General features: G+C 37.4%; 1 non-coding gene across 1 annotated transcript; it reads left to right on the forward strand.

Annotated features, from left to right (window-relative positions):
* Positions 1 to 7,715: 7,715 nt before the first annotated feature.
* LOC128292137 (small nucleolar RNA R71) lies at positions 7,716 to 7,822 on the forward strand. The gene has a single exon (XR_008282122.1). It is a non-coding gene; the product is annotated as a small nucleolar RNA R71 (small nucleolar RNA).
* Positions 7,823 to 22,255: the final 14,433 nt, after the last annotated feature.

The raw sequence follows: 22,255 nt of genomic DNA on the forward strand, positions 1-22,255 counted from the left end.
AAGGTAAACTTTACCTATTTCATGGTTTTCCATGAATCAACTAGAATTTGTCATACAAAGCACCAAAATGATCATGATTAACCATTTCTATGGCTAATCGTTACCAAACATTTCCATACCTCTCAATGAACAACATACAAAATGATTATAATGCTATGCTCAAAGTATATATAAGCCATTTTCGCATGGCTATCCAAATTTATACAAAACCAAAGGGTACATGACCAACAACAAAAGGGTAGTCCTATACATGCCATTTTCGAGTTCAACCAAAAGTGTACCAAAAGGGCTTTGATAGTGTGGATGACTTCGACTTCGACAATCCCGAGTCCGATGGTGACGAACCAAAATCTATAAAACAGAGATTCAAAGAACGGAGTAAGCATTTAATGCTTAGTAAGTTTTGAGCAATGAAATTAGGCACAACTGAAGTATAGCGTTCATATAACTAAACGGATAATTTCATATACACATATTCTCAAAAATCAGTCCTACTTCACATTTCCAGCCCTTATATTCACACATAAGGGATCAACTTAACCAAAGGCCTAAGCTCATTAATTGTGCGGCGAATAATATTTAAAAGGAATCAACTACTCCAATGCATATACGAAACGTACCTCATCGTTGGGATTTTACGAGCGTATTAATTGAAATTATTACAGCAAGATCGCTCATTCCCAAACCAAGTACCTTTGGAATTTATCCGGATATAGCTACTTGCTCAAATGCCTTCGAGACTTAGCTCGGTTATAGTAATTCGCACAAATGCCTTCGGGACTTAGCCCGGTTATAGTAACTCGCACAAATGCCTTCGGGACTTAGCCCGGATATAGTAACTCTCACAAATGCCTTTGGGCTTAGCCCGGAATTAGTCACTAGCACAAATGCCTTCGGGACTTAGCCCGGTTATCATCCGAATATCCATGCACATATCAATAAATCATGACACATCTATATTTCATTTTCATAACTAGAATTCAAACACAAGTCACTTATCAAGCATTATCATTCTCGGCTCAATAGTTACATACAAAGAGCATGATTTTGATTTACTTAAAACATGATCTAATCGAATCATAATCTAAGATCCATTATTCAAAAAATTACCTTGGATGTTGTCGAACGATTTTGGCGGCTATTCGATCACTTTTTCCTTTCCCTTATCCAACTTTGGTCCTCTAAGCTCTTAAGCTAATTCAAACAAATTTAACTTATTAAAGTCTCATTATGCTAGCTTATGGCCGAATATGACAAGGAGTTTGATAGGTCATATGGTCACCATTAGCTCAAATACAAAATGGTCATACACATTTTTAATCACATTGAGCAATTTAATACAATTAATCTAACATTTCCTCATGTGCACCTTTATGACCGAATACACACATCATTAACCTAATATCAATTAACTAAGCACTTTAACAAATTCTCCTTGAGCCGATTATCTAAGTCAAGATAGACTCATCATTATGCTCGCCTATAACCGAATACATGCAACACCAATCTATCTCATGTGGCCGAATATGCATGTCTATGTTCAAAGCGAATTATATGCTTAATACTTCCTACAAATATGGTTACTTGTATTGACTACATACAATTTTGTTTCAAGTTCAAAACTCGGCTAATACACATATATACACTAGTAATCAAATACTAACATTTGCACTTCACCTTACTACCATTTTTCATCCAAATAACATGAATCAACAACCATATTTCTCTTCTACTTCCTACCATGGCGAATGCATCAAGACACCATACCATTTCAATTTTGGTCATGGGTTAAACAAAGAACTTAATGTCTAACTCAAAAATGCTAAAAAGAAAATCCAAGAGTCATCAATCCACCATCACATGTATCATTACAAAGCTTCACATTTAGCATGCAAATGACATCAACACAAATCCACCTTAGCCGAAACTTAACTCATCTTCATGCCTCATCACCACAACATCAAACACCAACCAAGAAGACAACACCCATGGCCGAATATCATCTCCATCACATAGCAAAGATTTAAACCATGGGCTAGGTAGAACTCAAGCTAACAACTAAAAACATGCATGGAGCTCATGGAACAACATCAAACATACCTCCTCCTAAACACCAACCAACCGAACATGAAGCAAGAAAATCCTCTTCTTCTTCCTTCCTCAAGTCACGGCAATAGAGGAGTAGCCTAGCTCATTTTTTTTCTTTTTCTCTTTCTCCTCCTACTAACCACTATTATTTTATTACCCATGCTTCTTATTTTATCATTCCTCCCATAAAACACTAACATAACATGTTTATGACATGTTTTACCCATCACATTTTGTCCACCCTCATTGTCATGGCCGACCACTACCAATTAAGTGGGGAAATTGACATGCAAGTCCACCCTTTTTAATTACATGCACTAATAGATCCTTATAGATTAACCTATCACATTATACAAGTGTCACACATAAGTCCTATTAACTAAATTCACATGCAATTAACTAAATCGAAGCTTAAAACTTTCACACATTCATATTCACATATTTTAGACAATAATTATCATATTCAAATAATTTGGTGACTCAGTTTAGCGGTCCCGAAACCGCTTTCCGACTAGGGTCACTTTAGGGTGTCACAATGAAAGAATTAATAGATGCTCAAAAAGGCTCAAAAATCTCACAAACATTATGGCTTTTTGATGTTTAGACTCGTGAATTCCAATTTGAAGTAATACTTAGACTTGGGGCAACAACCTATAATTTTAAATTTTTAAACATCAACTTATCATGCTTGATTCTCTAATGTCTTAAAGTTTAAACAATCAATGCATAAATCCTTATGTTTTAATTCAAGATATATCAATCAAAACCAGAAATCAATTAAAATTTATCCTAAATATGATATGAGAGTTTTTCAAGAGAACAAGGTAATTAATTAGGGATTTTTCTGATAATGAAATGAATGCCCCCCCCCCCACACACTTAAGATGTACATTGCCCTCAATGTACTATGTTAGATATTTTAGAATATAAAAATGAGATAGGGAGAGAAGTGAAACTTCCTGTATGATGAATTTCTCGGACTAGAGTTTTGGAGAGTAATCGGTTCGAGAGTGGAGGAGGATACTCCGGCGGTCGTCGAGGTTCATTAGTCCATAGGTCCTGGACCAAAAGAATATTATATCTAGTGGTAGCTATGGTCGTGGTCGATCAGGACATGGCAGTCGTGGAGAACCTTTCCCAGTGGAGTATTTAGTTCCTATGCGATGATGAGCTTAAGAGCTCTATTTAACTGTGATAGGATCAAGAACTTTTTAGGACATATTAGGAAGAATAATTACTCTTAAAGAAATAACCGAATTTGATAATTAAAAATAAAATTCTAAAATCCAATAAAAATAAAAAGTAGTTTTAATAAAAATAAAATAATAAAATAATAAATAAATGTTTTAAACATGTTCATCGCTGGATGGTTTGTGAGGTGGGACTGGCGATGAGATGTAAAGGTGCTGACAAATCTGCTGTAGAGTAGCATCAATGTTGTCAAATTATTGAAAACACTGCTACTTGAATCAGGTGAGGCGCTCAGAGATGTCAGCATATGAAGCCGTCGTATGAACTGGACGAGAGGGTGGTGGTGGCTGAGTCGGTGGGTCCTCGTGCTGCGAAGGGATATCATCAGGAATGTCCTTGTAGGCCTCCTCCTCGGTAGATTGGGTGAGACGATATTGAGGATGGTAGGTTCCTCAGTGCCTCTCGATCATCCTCATGCTAAGCATGCTCGAGATGCCTTGTGGAGACATCAGGCCAATGAGGGTCAAGGATGATTCTTGGGCAGCAATGTCGAGGAGCCCAAAGTGTCGAGCCAATCACATCACATAGGGGCCAATGGAGATGACCCCCTTCCTATGCCACTCCGTTTGGTGTTGAATCGCAAGGGCGACGAAATAGGCAAGGTCGATGACGTGCCGGTGCGACATACACCATAAAAAGTAGGCATCGTGAGTGTTGACGACGCTAGTGCTCTCTCGCCTTCTTGTAATCGTGTGAGCCAAAATGGCGTGCAGGTACCTGAGGGAAGGTGGGAGAACTGATGCCTTAGAGCAGCTAGGATTATAGGAGGCCACGCCAGGAGCCAAAGTGTATGTGGCGACTGAGAGTGTCTAAATCATTCTCCTTCCTGAACTTCTCTGTATATAAGCCAAGTGTAGCACTGAACTCTGGGACGTTTAGCTGGCAGATTAATCCACCTAGGCGAAATTGGACCGTGTTGGGATCATCATAGTTCATCATTACAGTCTGAAGATAGAACGTTGAGCATAGTTCCATCGTGAGCTCAAGGTATGTTGGCTCGATGATCCCAAAGAACAGCTTCCAAGGGTCGGTCGTTAGGAGGGCCCGAATCGCATCATCCAACTAAACTTATTCTATGGTAGCCCAGTCGATGCAGCAGCCCGCAATTAAAGGTCGGGCTCGAAGTATTTGGAAAAGTTCTTCCTGGGGCCCACGGGGAAACTGTTGAAGGGGGTGACGAATTTTCGCGGTTGGACCCGCAGAAGATGACGCTCCCTTCCTCTTCTTTGAAGTAGCGGCAATGACCTTCTTTCCTCATGAAGATGACATTATAAACCTGTAATATATATAAAAAAATAGAAATAGTATGTAAATGAATTTGAAAAAGTAAAAAGTCATGAATTTGAGCTAACTATTTCAGCCAAAACTACTAATACGAAGCAAACTCAACCAAAATAACCATGAGAATGAAAATAGTAATGTCATGGGTATGGGGTTTTCCAAATATTGATTTAACATGGAATGTATGATAACTAACCTAAGAATGCAAATTAAATGATAGATATTAGCATAGTAATAGCATGAGAATAAGCATAGTAATGTCATGGGTATGGGGTTTTTCTAAAAACTAGATTTAATATGAAATGTATGATAACTAACCTAACAATACAAATTAAATGATAGAATAATGAGCAAAATGAAAAATAGTTCAAAAGAAATGAAGATTATGTTAATAATAAGCATTAGAAATAAGTGAAATAGAAGTAAAAAGGAGTAAACAAATGCTAAGGGAGAGAGATTGAACGTTAAAAAATAGACTGGGAATCGGTGCACGGACATAGCAGGGAGGCCGTGTGGTCTTGTAGCAGCTAGGGTTAGGGTTCTTGAATGGGGAAGAAAGTGAATAGTGCATAGTGTTTATAGATTTTAGGCCACACGGCCAGGGAACACGCCCGTGTTCCCCAATTTTTGCCCGTGTATTTTGCGTTTTTCCTATTTGGGTGTGTCTGACATTTAGTACATGCCCGTGTTTCTTGGGCGTGTGGGTGCACACAGCTGTGTCTAGCTTCGTTCACTTCTTCCACGCCCATGTCAATTTAATAGGTTAGACCACGGGCACTAGACAAGGGCGTGTCGCACGCTCGTTCTGTTTTAACAGGTTCACCCACGGTTCTTCTACACGGGCGTGTCGCATGCTCGTGCTGTTATGGCAAGTTCGACCACGGCCATGTCGCACGGCCGTGGCATTTTATCATAGCCCATGTTAGGGAAATCTTTTTCCCTATTTTCACACGGTCCTAAGCACGCCCATGTGCTTGGCCGTGTCTCTGTCGAAAAACCTGTATTCAAGATTTCTATTAGTAAGTTAGGTGTTAAATACAAAAATTTAAAGAAATTAATATTGTTAGTCCTCGGGTTACCTCCCGAGAAGATCTTATTTATAGTCAAGCTCGACTTACCTCTCTATTGAATGGTCATAGTGGTTCGAGGAGTTTATACTCCTCATTCCTGCTATCAATCTTATCAGAATAGGGTTTTAAACGGGTGTTGTTTACCTTAAAAGTGCCAAATTTGGGATGACCCACCTTGACCGTACTGAATGGAAAAATACTAAGTACTGTAAGAGGGGTTTCTTCATCCGGTCTGGTAGTGAGAATGTAAGGATCTGTGGCATCTAATAAGAGTTTATCACCAACCTTAAGTTGATTCGGAAAGGTATCGAGTTCGTTTTGACGCAGCTTTAGTTTATCGTGTGTTCTTGGTTTATGTGTTCGCCATTCATCGAGCTCTTCTATGTGCAGTCTTCGTTCCTCGTGAGTAGGCCCTATACTATTGTTTGAGAATGACTCATGTGCTTCCTTCAGACTCTTTTCCTGCAAAGTAGGTTGCACCATATTTTTAGTTTTTGTAGAATGGTTTAAACGATCATCTTTAATTTTTGATGAGTTGCTAGAATTGCGAGCTTGAAGGGTGATTGTTTCGTCTCCCACCCGGAGTGTGAGTTCACCTATGCCAACATCAATGATCGTTTTAGCAGTTGCTAAAAAGGGCCTTCCTAGAATTAAGAGAGTGTTGCTATCCTCTTCTATGTCTAGAATAATAAAGTCAATGGGAAATATAAATGTATCGATTTTAACTAGCACATCTTCAATAATACCCCTAAGGAATCTTATAGTTTTATCTGCTAATTGGATGCTCATCCTAGTCTGTTTGGGTTTCCCGAGACCTAGTTGCTTAAACATTTTGTATGGCATGACGTTGATACTGGCCCCTAGATCAGCTAATGCATTATTAACATCTAAACTACCAATTAAGCTAGGAATCATAAAGCTCCCTAGATCTTTTAGTTTGTTGGGTAGTTTATTTTCAAGAATAGCCGAACAAACTGCGTTCAGCTCCACATGCGACGCCTCGTCCAACTTCCGCTTATTTGCTAAAAGTTCCTTTAAAAATTTCATTGCATTTGGCATCTGTGATAGAGCTTCAATAAATGGTAAGTTAATATGTAATTTTTTTAAGAGTTTAAGGAATTTATCAAATTATTCATTTGAGCGGTCTTTCCTTGTTGCGTTGGGGTATGGCACACGAGGTTTATATTCGACAGTCACTGGTTTGTTTTTATTATAATCTACCTCACCTTTACCTTTGCTTACCACTGTTTCTTGCCTCGGTTCTGGCTCAGGCTCAATGACTCCTTTTTCATTTTGAACATTAATTGCGTTAAGTTGTTCCCTTGGGTTAGATTCAGTATTACTTGGCAGGCTACCTTGTGGTCATTCGGAGATTAGTTTAGAAAGTTGACCTATTTGAGTTTCGAGCCCTTGGATTGACGCTTGTTGATTTTTAAGTGTTGTTTCAGTGTTCTGAAAGCGGGTTTTTCATACTGAGAAAAACTTTGTGAGCATCTCTTCAAGGTTCGGCTTCTTTTGCTCTTGATAGGGTGGCTGTTGGTAGCCCAGAGGTGGTCGCTGATTTCCTTGGCCTCTCCATGAGAAATTGGGGTGGTTCCTCCAACCTGCATTCTATATGGATTGTTTTGAGGTCGAGGATTATTACCCATGTAATTTAATTGCTCGTTATCCATGTTGTGGCCATAAGGTTGGTATTCTGAATGGCTTGTTCCACCTCCACTTGCTTCGCACTGCATTACTGGATGAACCTGTGAATTACTAAGAAAACCATCAATTTTTTTATTCAAGAGTTCTACCTGATTAGAGAGCATGGTGACCGAATCGACATTATAAACACCGTCTGTTTTCGTTGGCTTTGTCCTCATGACTTGCCCCTGATAGTTATTCAGTGACATTTCCTCTATGAACTTATAAGCATCTTCAGGTGTTTTATTATTGATGGTTCCGCCAGCACCTGAGTCAACCATTTGTCGAGTCGAAGGATTCAGGCCGTTATGGAATGTTTGAACCTGAAGCCAAAGCGGTAACCCATGGTGAGGGCACCTTCTCAAAAGGTCCTTGTATCTCTCCCATGCATCATAAAGTGTTTCTAAATGCATTTGTACAAAAGAAGAGATATCATTACGTAATTTAGCAGTTTTAGCCGGTAGAAAATATTTTAGTAAAAATTTTTCAGTCATTTGTTCCCAAGTAGTAATTGACCCTCGTTGTAACGAGTTCAACCACTGTTTAACCTTATTCCTCAATGAAAAAGGGAACAACTGAAGACGTATGGAATCATCAGAAATGCCATTGATTTTAAATGTATCGCATAGTTCCAAAAAGTTTGCTAAGTGAGCGTTGGGATCTTCATCCTGCAAACCATCAAACTGAACAAATTGTTGTATCATTTGAATTGTGTTAGGTTTTAGTTCAAAAGTATTTACAGCTACAGCAGGTTTAACTATGCTCGATTCAGCTCCTGTTAAAGAAGGTTTAGCATAATCATACATAGTGCGTGGAGTAGGATTTTGATTAGCCGCAATTGCAGGAGGTAGCTAGTTGCCTTGGTTTTCAGCCATCTCTTCAGTTGGGAGATGAGTATCGTCCTCTTGCTCGTTCTCTGTATATCTTAAGCTTCGCGTTATTTCTCTTTGGTTTCTGCGAACTGTGCGATCGATTTTTTTGTCAAAAAGTAGTGGCCTTGACGAGTTTCTTCTAGTCATAAACTATAAAAATCTGCCAGAAGAAAGAAAAAGAAAATTAGTAAATTAGAACAAAATTAAAAATAAAATTAGATGCAAGAAAAATAAATGGCTAAAGTAATAAAAATTGAGTGTTCCTAATATTTTAGTTCCCCGACAACGGCGCCAAAAACATAATCGCGTGATTTCGTGATAGGTTTTAAATATTTGTAATTAATCATTCTTGAAACTAACTATTATCGCGATGTACGCAAGTGTACCTATCGAACAGTAGTATAGTTTTAGCAAGACCGGATTGTTGAACCCAAAGGAACTAAAAGTACTACTAATGACTGTCTTTTTATTATCTAGCCTAAGAATAATGGGGTTTTGTTTTAACTAACTAATTATCTAAACTAAGAACTCACAGAGAATAGAATTGGGGAATTGATTTTAGGAAAATCGATTGAATTAAGACAAAATCTGAGGAAAAATCCACCTAGACTGTACTTGTTATTCTAGCTCCGAATCGGACGATTTATTCATTTAACTTGTTCCGTAGAGATCCCTAAGTTATGTGATTATCCCTATTCAAGACTAATAACATCTAATCCCTAGATTGAATAATTGAGACCTTTCTCTAATTAACACCCTAGGGTTGCATTAAGTCGATTTATGGATCCCCTTATTAGGTTTCACCCTAATCCAGCAAAATCTTGTCACCCTATATCTAGGAGCGCAATCAACTCCTCTTAATTATGACAAATGTACTCTTAGACCGGGTCTATTCCTCCTCTGAATAAGAGCTTATCTTGAATCAGTATCCTAGGATATCAAAACAAGAATTAAGAACACATAATTAAGAACAAGTTAATTATTTATCATACAATTTAGAAAATAATAACAAGATTCCTCTTAGGTTTCATTCCCCTTAGGTATTTAGGGAATTGAGTTCATAACTAAATAAGAAAACATCTTAGAATAATAAATAATACGAAACATAAAGAAAACCCAAAACTCTTGAATGGGAATTGAGGAGAGATCTTCAGTCTTGACGATGAATCCGGCTTCTGAGATGAATCAATCGGCTTCCTTGGAGTAATTCCTTACTCCTCTTTTCTCCTCTTCTAGGGTGTATTTATAGGCTTTGGAACGCCTATGAGCCCTCAAAAGTTGCCTTTTCCAAATTGGGCTCAACTTGGGCTCGACAGGGACACGCCCGTGTACGGTTACTTCAGGTCGTGTTCGAGCTTGTTAGAATGGCACGGGCGTGTGTTCCACCTGTGTAAGTTGTTCTTCGATTCTGCTAGATTGACACAGCCATGTGGCCTGCCCGTGTGAGGAAGTCCAAGCAGTGTTGATTTCATACTTTTGCCCATTTTCTCTATTTTTTGGCCCGTTTCTCGTTCCTTTTGCTCTCCTATGCTCTCCTAAGTATAAAACATGACATTAAAGCATTAGGAGCATCAAATTCACCAATTTTAATAGGAATTCATCCATAAAATGCATTAAACATGGGGTAAAAATATGTATATATTACGGTTTATCACGGGTAAAGAATTCATTGTTTACAGTGATGCTTCGTTAAATGGACTCAGTTGTGTTTTAATGCAAGAAAAAAAAGTTGTTGGTTATGCTTCGAGACAGTTGAAGCCACATGAGAAGAACTGTCTGACGCATGACCTTGAGTTAGCTGCCATTGTGTTTACTTTGAAGATCTGGCGTCACTATCTGTTTGGTGAGAAATGTCACGTGTTTTCTGATCATAAAAGTCTTAAGTATTTAATGACACAAAAAGATTTGAATTTTCGACAGAGAAGGTGGTTAGAACTGCTAAAAGACTATGAACTGGTGATTGATTATCATCCGGGCAAAGCTAATGTTGTTGCTGATGCTCTGAGTAGGAAATCGTTGTTTGCGTTGCGTGCTATGATTGTTCATTTAGCACTGTCTGATGATACCTTGGTTTGTGCTGAATTAAAAGAAAAACCCTTGTTTTTACAATAGATTATCAAAGCTTAGAAAGTTGATAATGAGTTTATGACTAAACGAACTCAGTGTAATTATGATTCTAATTCTAAATTCTGGATAGATGTTGATGACTGTCTGAGGTTCAGAAATAGACTTTGTGTTCCGAGAAATCCGGAGTTGATTCGAATGATTCTGAGTGAAGCTCACAGTAGTCGGTTATCCGTGCATCCAGGCAGTACTAAAATGTACAATTACTTGAAACAACATTATTGGTGGTCTGGAATGAAAAGAGATATCTCTGAATTTGTTTCTAAATGTTTGATTTGTCAGCTACTTAAAGATAAACATCAAGTGTCATCTAGGTTACTAAAATCGATTATGATTCCGGAGTGGAAATACGATCAAGTGACCATGGACTTTGTGTTGGGTTTACCTCTATCTCCGAGAAAGAAAAATGCCATTTGGGTTGTAGTTGATCGTTTGACAAAATCAGCTCATATTAATCCGATTTGATCTGATTATTCGCTTGATAGATTAGCTGAATTATACATTCTTGATATAGTAAGATTTCATGGTGAGCCATTGTTTATAGTGCCAGACAGAGATCCGAGATTCACGGCACGATTTTGGAAGAAGTTGCAAGATGCTCTGGGTGTTAAATTACATTTTAACACAGCTTATCATCTGCAAACAGATGGTCAATCTAAAGAGATTATTCAGATACTAGAGGAAATGTTGAGATGTTGCATTCTCGAGTTTGAAGGTACGTGGGAACAGTACTTACCCTTGATTGAATTCACTTATAACAGTTTTTAGTCGAGCATCAAAATGGCACCATACGAAACTGTATACGGTCATAAATGCCGTACACCTTTATATTGGTCAGAGCTTAGCGAAAATAAGATTCACGGGGTTGATTTGATAAAAGAAACTGAACAGAAAGTGAAAGTGACCAGAGATTGTTTGAAAGAAGCTTCTGATCGTCAGAAGTCTTATGCAGATTTGAAAAGAAAATATATTGAGTTTAATATCGGTGAGAAAGTTTTTTTTAAAAGTATTTTCGTGGAAGAAACTGCTTCGATTTGGTAGAAAAGGCAAATTGAGTTCGAGATTTATCAGGCCGTATGAAATCATCGAGCGAGTTGGGCCAGTTGCTTATAGATTGAGGCTACCATCTGAGTTAGAAAAGATACATAATGTGTTTCATGTATCGATGCTTCGACGGTACAGATCTGATCCTTCACATGTAATTCCTTCACCTGAGAGTGAAATTCAGTTTGATATGACCTATGAAGAAAAGCCAATTCGAATCTTAGCTCGAGAGGTTAAAGAGTTACGTAATAAGAAAATTTCGTTAATTAAAGTGATGTGGCATCGACACGGTATTGAAGAAGCAACGTGGGAGCCTGAAGATGCTATGAAACAGCAAGATCCAAATCTGTTTAACGGTAAGATTTTCGGGGACGAAAATCCCTAAGGGGTGAGAATTGTTATAGTCCGATTTTGACCTTAGTTGAAATAGTGGTTTCGGGACCACAAATCTGAGTTAGAAAAATATTTTTAATATTAATTTCTGTGTGTATGATACGTAAATTGATATGTGTGAATGTTTTGTATGAAAATTTAATTGTTTGTGTACTTAAATTGCAAAAAGGACCTAATTGCATAAAATGTAAAAGTTGTGTGCTAGATGTTTAAGTGCTTATTTGAGTTGGCTTTCTAGAGTAAAGGTCCTTATGTGGTTATTTAACCATTGGAGATTTGAATGGAAAAAAAAGGGCATGTGTTAGGTGAATTTTTAATGGTTGAATAAAAGGGCAAAATGGTCATTTAGATTTATGTTAATAATAATAAAACAAATGCATGTAAATGGATCATTTTATATCCATTCTTAACAGAAAATACAAAGAAAATAAAAGAAAAAGAACACCTAGGGTTCGGCCATTGTATTCCTTGATCAAGGTATGTTTTTGCTTCGGGTTTTTATAATTCCTACATTTTTGTGATCGTTGCTAAGTGTACTATAAGCCCATGCTTCAATTTCTAATTTTGATGATGATTTTGAAATATACCGTTGATGAATTCATGAGTTTTGTGTTGTTAAATGGTAAATTATGGAAGGTATGTTTTCGATTAACATATGTTGTCTTTGAATTTTTGATGAAATTGAGTAAATTGGGCTAATTTGTAAAAAATGTTATTTTGAGGGGCTTAAATGTGAAATAAATGAAATGTGTGAACTAGTATGAGTACTAGGAGAATTCGACCAAGCTTTTTTATATGCAAATTATGTGTTTTTTGTGATTTTGTGAAAGAGAGACTAAAGTGTCTGTAACACCCCAAACCCGGCCCAGCCGTTATGGCCGTATCCGACATGCCACATCAAAACGTTCAAAACATTTCAGGTTGTTGTTCTAGAAAAACTTACTTAGTGTTTTAAAAGATAATTTTAATGCAGGTTAAAGTGAATGGAAGCTGAGCACCAGGTAGGAAACCGGAAAAGAGGAGGTGAGTCCATCGGACTGCTTAAGTACCAAGCTCCCTTCAGATCCAATCCTAGATATGCACACCTCCATTGCCACACCTTAATGTCATGTATATTTCTAGGAAACCAATTTGATTAAGTCTTTTTTTTTTAGGAAAAGTGATTAATTTTGGAAAATATTTTCATTGCGAAAACTTTACTTGTTGTCGTGTATTTTTGAAATCAATTACTGTTTTTGAAAACGCGCCCTAAAAGCTATTCAATTTCAACAGTTACATATAAGTAATACCTATCTTAATAAAACATATTAAAACCATAAAAATAATTAAGTGGCCTTATTACAATTAAAGAACCAAAACCTTAAACGTAAATAAAAAGGATGTCCAGTTCACCAGAAGAAAATCAACTTGCAGAACGTGTGGCCACTCTGAATCCCTCGCAGCTCCAAGCCCACTATGGTTGGGGACTACCTGTGTGGATGAAAATAAAAGGGGTGAGTTTGGGGAAACTCAGTGTGTAAACTAACCCAACCATAGCCTATATCGGTTCAAACCACAGAGAACAGAATAAGTTGGCCTTAGCCCAGAACAAAAGTCAGAATAAAGCCCATAGGCCCATAACAGAACAGAACAGATATCACAAGTTTATGCAGTACCCAAGCCATATCCAACCACAAGCACCCCCATACCAACCTTTCACCATGTGGGGAGACTACTCGACCTACCCAACCACTACACGCCACAGAAATATGCAGCATGGCTGCCATAACAGATAATGTGACAGAGTCACCAGAATAGATAATCGTGGCAGAGCCACCAGAACAGATATACGTGGCAGAGCCACCAGATCAGATAATTGTGGCATAGCCACCAGGACGCTTCCTCCATAATATAACCCATGTCCCCATGCAACAGATATACAATCATGGCATACATCATACAGAATTAAATCATCATGCTTTTTAGTTAAAAGTAACCCTAGGGATATAATGGTAATTTTGCACCTAGGGGTATATCAGAAATTTCCATACATAGGGGTATTCAAGTAATTTAACTATTCTTAGGGTTTTCATGCATAGCATAGCCATTTATGTAGGACCGAAACACTTACCGCGTTTTCTTACCGAATTGGGCCCGTTGGCCCACTATCCCGATTTTGGCCCATTAAGCCCAAAAACATCGAAATGCACAGAATCATGCACTCTACAGTCTTATCACATTAATCTACCATATACATCAAACTATTAATCTCACGAGCATTTGCACACTCGCATGTTCTCAAAATACCGGCTTTTCTGTGTTTCGGCTTTTCAGCCTTTACCGATCTAGTCTATAAGAGGGTGTCAGTTACACACCTGTTTGTGACGATATGCTGACGAGATCCACACACGTACTGCCTGCAATTGGATTACTAACACATTAATCTAACTTATCGAAAACGAACTACGTAATCACCCCTTACCACATTCGGCCAAAAGCACCTTAGGCACTAACGATCCTACCTTTGCCGAAGTTAGCGATTATGTCTAGATCCAGTCATTCTGCTTGTCCAAGCCTTTGATCAGCAGCCTTTAGATCCCACTATTATCAAAATAAAACAGTTATAACATCCCTTAGAGCTACATGCCCAAATCGACAGCCCCCTAACCTTTAGGGGTTTTGGCTTTTCTAAAACCCAAAATAAGGATTAAGTTAAAAAAACTTACCACCGGTTCCTTCAGTAAATGATCCCAATTAACTCCTACTCGATTCTAATGTAGATCTACCCCTCAAATGATAACAAAAGTTGAGCCTTTAATTAACTCCTACTCGATTCTAATGTAGTGGCTTTGTCGACAGAAACTTAGGGTTTAGAGGACAAGAGAATTGGTCAAGAAGATGAGAGAAAATAAGAGGGTTTTTCCTAGAAGAAAATGGCACAAAAGAAATCAGGCCTTCAGGATTTTGGCTTTTTGAGGCAATCGGCTATAGGCTTAAAATAATGGTAAGAAAGTTGTGTAGGGTAGAGTGGTGGAAGGATTCGGCTATGGAGAAAAGAAGAGGAGAAAGTAGATGGAGAGAAAAAGAAAAGAAGAGAAAAGGAGGAATGATGGTCAGAAAAACGACACAACTTACCCTTAATGCTGAACTTATACTGGCACTTAACCTAGCCGAAATTGCCCCCTTAAAGCACCCCTTGGCCGACCAATTCTTGCTCCTCAAAAGTCTACCATTCGGCCAACACTGTTCTCCCTAATCAGCTCCTAAATCCTCTCCCTTATCAGCTCCTAAATCCACTCCCTTATCAACTCCTAAATCCTCTCCTAACAGACTTTCACTTCAGTTCCACTGCTTATCTTTTCTGTACATAAAAATTAATATCACTAATTTTCTTACCTTGCAACTCGAACCTTAGCTCTCCTTGGTCATCCACACGTCACCTCTAAAGCCCTCCAAGTGGCGTCACATGCCAACTTACCACAGGCCTCCTTGTGTTTTATTTTACCCAATTAATACTTAAAAGCGCAGTTAACCAGAACCCCTTTTTCTTATGGAACTAGAATTAACTAAAATTACTGAGTTTTAACTTATGCTTGGGCCTTCTAGAGGCCCACTAACATAGTTAAACCTACACCCACGCAGACAGAACTCAGAAATTTTAAATTTACCAACATACACAGAATTCCTGAAAATTGGGGCGTTACAGTGTCGAAATGTGAAAACATTAGGACTAATTTGAAAATTATCCTAAATATGTGTTTATGGATTGAATTGAATTATTTTGTGAATAAAAGAACTAATTTTGAATACTTGTAGATCAAGAAAAAAGGAGTTCGAATTTAGATCGAGGAAAATCGAAGATTATATAATAAACGTTCGAGTCGACACCTTCAAGTACAAGGTAAGTTCGTACTTAAAATGTGATGTTAAGTAAGTTTTGATGCCTTTATTCTACATGGGTTGTATATAATTGAATTGGATAATATGGTGATGATTCGAAAGCTTTGGCACTAAGTGTGCGATTTAAACTAGCTTTGGCAGTAAGTGTGCGATTTAACTAGCTTCGACTACTTGAGGCACTAAGTGTGTGATACCGACTTAGTCTCAGTTATTCGAGATGGCACTAAGGGTGCGGAAATATTTAGCTTTGGCTAACCATATAGCACTAAATGTGCTGATGTGTAAAACATGAATAACTTATGGAAAGTCTTATAACATTCAACATGAGGTAAGTACAAAAGTGAATAAGTACGGAAAGCTTCAGGTATGTATAATGCCTAAGTGGTAGATGATGTTATGTATATAAATCTCATTGAGTTGATATAGTTATATGGGTTGAAATTGTGCAAATACTCATAGGTTATCATTTTATGTTTATATACTATGAATGTTTTGAGTACGAGCTTACTAAGCTTTGGAAAGCTTACTCTGTGTGATTACTGTCTATTTTACAGTTATCATAGCTATTGAATGCTCGGGATAGTCGAGGATCATCACCACACTATCATCTCATTTTGGTACTTTTAAAAATGTAAATATTTGAAGTATGGCATGTATAGGCTAGTAGTTGTGAAGTATGTTCTGTGATGTATATATATTTAGCCATGTGATTTAGTTAATTTGTGTTTGATCTTATGGTTGAGAAAGGTCTATGATATGTGATGTTAATTTGCAACTATGGCATGAATAATGTATGTTTTAGCATAAAGAATGGTTGATTGGGTTGTACATGTATGTTTGTTTCCTTGTTGTAGGTTGACCCATAATGGGTGGCAAGTTGGCTTAAACCAAGCCTGCATTGTGCTACACGGTTAGGGGAGACGGGGGTGCCTTGTAGCCGTGTAAGAAAAGCAGTATTCTCTAAAAAAATTACACAGCCTTGACACACAGGTGTGTCACATGGCCGTGGGCTAAAGTCAGTAGATAGCTTAGTATCACACGGCCATAGAACACGGGTGTGCCTATTGGCCGTGGGTGAAAGTCAGTATGGTCACCTTGTTTTGGCATGGCTAGTGCACATGGGTGTGTATGATGCCCGTGTAAGGCACACGGCCTAGACACACAAGCGTGTAACCTTAACAGAATAGAAAAATTTTCTAAGTGTGGAAAGTTGTGAAAGTGTTCGATTTAGTCCCGACCACTTCCTAATACATGTTTAAGGTCTCATTGACCTAAAAAAGGGACTTATGTTGATGTTTGACTATGATGCCATGATGTTTGTGAAATGAATGCGAAGTGTTTTGATATGTTTAGTAATGCCACTTAACCTTAGTCCTTTGATGGATATGGGTTAGGGGTGTTACAGTGTGCATCTTTTGCAAATTCATCCAAGGGTGGCCGGCCATGATTTGTGGATATGTGGCTGATTTTTGCTTGATTTAAGTGCCAGAACATCATCAGGATCAGGACTCGATCAATTGAAAATCTCTAGGTAAATCTTTAATTTCTTCAACTCTTCAAGGACCTTGTGTAATTAAACCAAAATTTGATTTATGAACATCATGGAGCTAAATTTTGGATGGTTTGAAAACAGCGTCAGATCTTTAGAAATCGTATGCGGACTTGAAATGAAAAGATATAGAATTTCAGATCGAGGACAAAGTATTTTTCAAAGTCTCACTGTGGAAGAAAATACTCAGATCTGGTCGGAAAGGCAAACTGAGTCTAAGATTTATAGAGCTGTATGAGATTATAGAGCGTATCGAGCTGGTTGTTTATAGACTGCTGTTGCCACCTTAGCTAGAAAAAATTTACAATGTATTCCATGTTTCAATGCTTCGTAGATATCGATCTGATCCTTCACATGTGATTAGTCCGTCAGAGATTAAGATTAAGCCCGATATGGCATAATAAGAAGAATCGATTCGTATTCTAGCTCGTGAGGTTAAAGAATTGCGAAGTAAGAAAATTCCATTAGTTAAAGTACTATGGCATAAACATAGAGTTGAGGAAGCAACATGGGAGCCAGAAGATGCAATGAAAAAGCGTTATCCGAACTTATTCACTAGTAAGATTTTCGTGGACGAAAATCCTTAAAGGGGAGAGTTGTAACAGCCCGATTTAGACCCTATTCAGAATGGTGGTTTTGGGACCACGAATCTGAGTCAGAAAAATATTTTAAAATTATTTTCTATGTTTATTATGTGTGAATTTATATCTGTCAATTTTTCGTGATTTAATTTTGTCGTTTGAGTAACCGATTAAATAAAAGGACTTAATCGTGTAAAATGAAAATTTAATGGTTAAATGTGAAAGTGCCTAATTGTTGTTGTCTTTGTAACATAAAGCATTCATGTTGCAATTATGCCATTGATGTTATGTATGGACGGCATTAGACATATAATATATAGTTTGTAACAGCCCGATTTAGACCCTAATCAGAACGGTGGTTTCGAAACCACGAATCCTAGTCAGAAAAATGTTTTAAAATTATTTTCTATGTTTATTTTGTGTGTATTTATACCTGTGAAATTTTCGTGCTTTAATTTTATCGTTTGAGTGCCCGATTGAACAAAAGGACTTAATCGCGTAAAATAAAAATTTGGTGGTTATTTCTAAAAGAGGCCTAATTGTTACTGGCTTTATTAATGGGAGCTTTTATGTTGGAACTAGTCCATTAAAAGAAAGGGTGGACAATAATGGACTTATAATATATGGTTTTGTTATAATTTTATTAAGGTTAAATAAGTAATTAAATAAAAAAGTTATTATATGTTATAATATACCAAATTAAAATAAGCTTTTCATATCAGTTCCTCTTGGTCAAAACTAAAACAAGAAAGAAAAAGAAAGCAAAGCTAGGGTTTGGATAATTCTAAGCTCAATCAAGGTAAGTGTTTACCTCGGTTTTTTATAATTTTTACGTTTTTGAGATCGTTACTTTGAGTACTACAAAACCCATGCTTGAATTTTTTATTTTGGTGAATATTTTGAGTTATGCCATTGTTGAGAGCTTATGTTTTTTTTTTTGATGATGAAATATGAAAGATATGTTTTAGATTAATATGTTTTGTATTGGAGTTTTTTATGATTTTGAGTAATTAGGACTAAATTGCAAAAATAATAATTTGAGGGACTAAAATGTGAAATAAATGAAATATATGGATTTGTATGAGAGTGGGTAAAATTTGGCCCAACATGGGTATGCTGAAATTTTATATATTTTGTGTTTTGTGCAATAGGGACTAAATTGTAAAAAGTGTAAATTTCAGGGCTAAAATGGTAATTTGCCCATTTATGTTTTTTTTTGGACTAAATTGAATGAAAATATGTTGAGCTTAATTTGGATATGTTTAGATCACGAACCAAAGAAATCAGATTTGGATCGGGGGAAAACGAAAGTTGTCGACTAGCTGCCCTGTTCCATTTTGTATCGTCCGAGATAAGTTTAAAAGCAGATAGATGTATTTAATCTTAATTAAATGCTAAATATACATGCTGAAATTAAATTTATGAAATTATATATGCTATGGCTGAATATGAAATAGCTTGGTTACTATATTTCAGAATTCGTTCCGACCGAGTTACGATGTTCGAAAGCCCCGTATGAACCTTAGGAATAGTTAGGATACATATGTCATGACATAGGATTTCGATATATGTGTGCGAGTAAGACCATTGCATTGATATGTGATTCCGATATATGTGTGCGAGTAAGACCCTGTCTAGGACAATGGCATCGATAAGTGATTACATGTAAGACCATGTTGGGATGTTGGCATTGTACGATATGTGTGATTATCCGAGTGTCTTATCCAATTCCGAATGGTTCAACGAGCAAAGGTAAATCAAGTTCGAATGTGTAAAATGAGCTATATGTCAGGTATAAATTATGTAACGCCCCGAATTTGGGCCTAGAAGTATTGGGCCTTTAGTATAGGTCCGTAAGGAGGTTGTATATAAGCATTTAATTGTGCAAGGAAATGACACAATTAAATGTCTGCTTTAGTGGTTAATGGCCTTAAGAAGTGTTAGATAAATCTTGGGTTCAAGCCTGGGCTTTAGCAAATATTTTGGTAATTAGTGAATAAAACCCTGGGTGCTTGGATGAAGTCCTTTTAAATTATTTGTGGTAAATAAATGACACAATGAAGCTTGTGGTCTAGTGGTTGTGGTGACATTAAGGTTGCAAGGGAGCTTGGGTTCAAGTCTTGGCTCTTGTAATTTATTTTGGTTTTTCTTTTAAAGGAACCTGGACTTTGGCCTATAGACCTTATATTTTATTGAGGATAAAATATGACACAGAAAGAGCATGTGGTGGAGTGGCAAGGTGGCGTGTTGTGTAACTGTGAGGTCTAAGGTTCAAGTCTTGGGATGCGCAATGGAGTATTTATTTTGCTGTTTGAGTTGTGTAGGAGGTGGAGTTGGACTAGAGCTCTGTGGTTGAGGTGGTCATAAGAAAATAAGGAATTTTCCTAATGGTCGAAAGTAATCCCACATCGGCAAGCTAACATAGGAATTGGTGAGAAGCTGGTTTTAAATAGAGCAAGCCAAATGAGTCGGTGAAAAAGAAAAAGGTGATTAAGACCCAATGCAGGATGTGCCAAGGTTGGTGATCGTTGACTTCAGCGCCTTCTCATAAACAGGTGTGTATTCACGCCCTTCTTTGTTAGAAATCGGCAAAAGCTGAAAGCCGCCACGAGCGTTCTCGTGTGCTGGGGCTGTTCTGGGCCCGTGGGCCCGCTTGTGTAAATCTAACTGTTAGGTGGGAAGTAGTTGGGCTTGATGGGCCATATGAATGTGATTGGGCCTGATGGGCCATGTGAATGAGATTGGGCCTCAAAGGGCAAAATGAATAAGTGTGGATCTGTTAGTGTTTAGTAAAGGGGTTGTGGACCTAGTTTTTGGTAACTACATAAGCAGACATAAAACTTAAATAATTAATTAATCGTGACCGTGGATGAGTCATAAGGTTAAGGTGTGACAATGGGTATAGGCATGTCTAGGATTGGATCTAGGGAGAGCTTGGTACTTAAGCGGTCTTAATGACTCACTTCCTCTTCTCTAGAATCCTACCTGATGCATAGTATGTGTTCACTTTAGCCAACGAGGACTTGTTAATGGGCCAATGTAAGTAATAAACCCATGATAAAAAGAAATTACTAAAATACCCTCGATTTGTAAAATTACCGAAATACCCCTAATTTGTAAAATTACTGAAATGCCCTTGTTTGTCAAATTACTGAAATACCCTCGATTTGTGAAATTATTAAAACGCCCTCGATTTATAAAATTATCAAAACACTCTCAATTTGTAAAATTATTAAAATACCCTCGATTTCTAAAATTACTAAAATACCATCGATTTGTAAAATTACCAAAATACCCTCAATTTGTAAAATTACAAAAACACCCCCGATTTGTAAAATTATTGAAATACCCTTGTAGTGTAAAATTATCGAAATACCCTTATAGTCTAAAATGACTGACATACCCCTGTAGGGTAAAATGACTGTTTTGCCCTTAAGGGTAAATGACCGACTTAGACTTCGAATTTGACTGATTTGATTATGAATGTATGACTGCGTTTTAATTGACTTGACTGTGGTTGTATGACTGATATGCTCTTAATATATGTTTAAAAGACTGTTACTGAGTATGGCCATTCTGCATACATGTGTGATGATTGAGCATGACATACACGACATATTGCATGGGTTGGGAATTATAGAACGGAGGAAGTATATGAGGATCACATGGTTGCTTGACAACCATGGATCCACTGATGGCTATTAAGCGTAATATTTGATTAGCAGCTTGCTGCAATAAAGGTAGTACTGCAACCGGGCTACCATTGATGTGTATCGAATAGGTGGGTCGATATTTATATCCCCACATGATGTCTACTGGGGGAAGGAGTTTGTGTGTAGCGGTTGGATTATTAGGGTGGGTTACACAGCATTTCATGTATGATATTATCATGATATTATTGCGATGTGGGCTTCGGCCCAACTGAGGTTAAGATCGGCTAGGCTTAATTGATTATGTTATGGGTTGTGGCCCAAATGATATTGTAACGGGCTTTGGTGAGGTATGCTCTGAATTGGACTGTACTATTATTGTAATGGGCTCCGACCCAGACTGATTCTGAATTCTGTCTGTTTACTGACTATTACACTAGTAAGGGGATTACACACTAAGTTTTCGTAAACTCACCTCGTTTATTAATTGTGCAGGTAATTCCCAACGTTGGGTGGATCGGTGTCACAGAGGGACTCGAAGACGACCACACAACTGGACATGATTTTCTATTTCGTTTATTTAGTTAAGCACTTTGGTTTTTTATTTGGGTTGTATTAACGCCTCTTTATTTTTTTATACTTTTATTTGGGAAATTTATTTAGTATGCTTAATATATTTTAGAAATAGGGCATGGTTTTCCAAAACAACAAACGGTTTTCAAAATATCTCATTTCCACAACTGTTTAAAAGTAAGCTTCCGCAGCAAGTAAGGTTTTAAGGGAATTA

This window comes from Gossypium arboreum, chromosome 4 (genome assembly GCF_025698485.1).
Source record: "Gossypium arboreum isolate Shixiya-1 chromosome 4, ASM2569848v2, whole genome shotgun sequence".
Classification (NCBI taxonomy): Eukaryota; Viridiplantae; Streptophyta; class Magnoliopsida; order Malvales; family Malvaceae; genus Gossypium; species Gossypium arboreum.